Source organism: Neoarius graeffei, chromosome 14 (assembly GCF_027579695.1).
Source record: "Neoarius graeffei isolate fNeoGra1 chromosome 14, fNeoGra1.pri, whole genome shotgun sequence".
NCBI lineage: Eukaryota > Metazoa > Chordata > Actinopteri > Siluriformes > Ariidae > Neoarius > Neoarius graeffei.
Window position 1 is genome coordinate 26,372,964 of NC_083582.1, and position 2,500 is coordinate 26,375,463.

Below are 2,500 nucleotides of genomic sequence, written 5' to 3' on the forward strand. Positions count from 1 at the left end.
TGAGGGTGTCTAGAATCAGTGTGCCAAATTTCACAACTTTTTACCAGACGGTTCTATGGGCTGCCATAGACTTGCAGAGGCGGAAGTGGACTGAATAATAATAATAATAATAATAATAATAATAATAATAATAATAATAATAAGAAACAATAGAATCACTATGGGTGCCTTCGCAGCTTCGCTGCTTGGCCCCCAAATATAGCTGCAAGCAGCAATGTGGGGGCCAAGCAACATATGAGCCTAGTCGGAAGGCCAGCAGAATGCACTTGGGCCAGGTAATGCCCTTGTGCAGCTTAGTCCAAAGTTGCTATCTACCAAGTTTGGGAGAAATTGGTGAAAAATTGAGGGAGGAGAAGCATTTTAATTGATTTTTACAAAATTCAAAATGGCGGAAAATCGTAAAGGCTAAATATGACGTCATAGGCTGCGATGGATTCGGCTTGAGCCAAGGATTCCAGAGATAGTGGAATTTTGTTTCTAGCCCAAACAGATCATGAGATATGAGCCAAAAGTAATTTTTCCTAGTTATAGCGCCCCCTAGCTGCCAAGTTGTTCCAAGTTTTTTGGGGACCTTTCTGGTGGCGTCTGGCAAAAGGCCACCAAGTTTCATTAAGATCTGCCAAAGGGCGGCCGAGATGTGAGCACACATCCTCTTTTGCGTCTGAGGAGCCAAATTTGATTGGCTGCCACGGCCAAACGCTTATGAAATTCATAAATCCGTGTAAGATTCTTCTGCAGCTTCGTCCACAGTTACTATCTACCAAGCTTGGGAGAAATTGGTTAAAAACTGAGGGAGAAGAAGCATTTTAATAGATTTTCACATAATTCAAAATGGCGGAAAATCTACCAGGTGCAATATGACGAGACAGGGCGCGTTGGATTCGATGTCACCAAGGCATTCCAGAGATCCTATGATTTTGACGATCAGACGTATGGTTCAAAAGTAACAACCAGAAATGTACCTGCGAATTTGACCTGTTGGTGGCGCTCGAGAGTTTGAGGTGGTGAGTTGAACCTTGGCGACAAGACCCTTGAGGGAGCGTAGAATCAGGCTGCCAAATTTGAAAACCTCTAGTCATATGGTTCTATGGGTTGCCATCGAATTTGATTGATTTTAACAAAATTCAAAATGGTGGAAAAACCTCAAGTCAGAATATGACGTCATAGGGTGCGATGGATTCGTCTTGACGCATGGATTCCAGAGATAATGGAATTTTGTTTCTACCCAAAACGCATCATGAGATATGAGCCAAAAGACATTTTCCCAGTTATAGCGCCCCCTAGCAGCCAATTTGTTCCAAATTTTTTGCTGCCCTTTGGGGAGGCGTGGTGCATAATGCCACCAAGTTTCGTTAAGATACGCCAAAGGGTGGCCGAGAAATGAGCACACTTCCTGTTTTGCATCTGCCTTCCAATTTTGATTGGCTGCCACGGCCAAACGCTTAGGAAATTCTAAAAACCGGGTAAGTTTTGTATGCAGCTTAGTCCCCAGTTGCCATCTACCAAGTTTGGGAGAAATTGTTCAAAAATTGAGGGAGGAGAAGCATTTTAATTGATTTTCACATAATTCAAAATGGCGGAAAATCTACTGGGTGGAATATGACGAGACAGGGCGCGTTGGATTCCTTTTGCGCCAAGCATCCCAGCGATACTAAGAATTTGATGATCAGACGTATTGTTCAAAAGTAACATGCAGAAATGTACATGTGATTTTGACCTGTTGGTGGCGCTAGAGAGTTTGAGGTGTTGAGTTGAAAGTTGGTGACATGATCCTTGAGGCAGCCTAGAATCAGTGTGCCAAGTTTAAAAACCTCTAGTCAGACGGTTCTATGCGTTGCCATAGAATTTCATTGATTTTAACAAAATTCAAAATGGCGGAAAATCCTCAAGGCAGAATATGACGTCATAGGTTGCGATGGATTCGTCTTCAGCCAAGAATTCCTGACATAGTGGAATTTTGTTTCTAGGCCAAACGCATCATGAGATATGAGCCAAAAGACATTTTTCCTAGTTATAGCGCCCCCTAGCGGCCAATTTGTTCCAACTTTTTTGTGGCCCTTTGAGAAGGGGTAGCGCATAATCCCACCAAGTTTCGTTAAGATAGGCCAAAGGGCCGCCGAGAAATGAGCACACTTCCTGTTTCGCGTCTTTGCAGCCAAATTTGATTGGCTGCCACGGCCAAACGCTTGTGAAATTCAAATCACCGGGTATAACTTTTATGCAGGTTGGTCCAATTATGCTATCTTCCAAGTTTGGGAGAAATTGGTAAAAAATTGAGGGAGTTGAAACATTTTAATTGATTTTCACAAAATTCAAAATGGCGGGAAAAATATATGGGCGGAAATGACGTCATGGGGTGCGTTGGATTCGGCTTGGCCCAAGGATTCCAGGGATACCAAGTTTTTGAAAATCAGACCAACGGTTCAAAAGTTACAAGCAGAAATGTACCTGCGAATTTGACCTGTTGGTGGCGCTAGAGAGTTTGAGGTGGTGAGTTGAA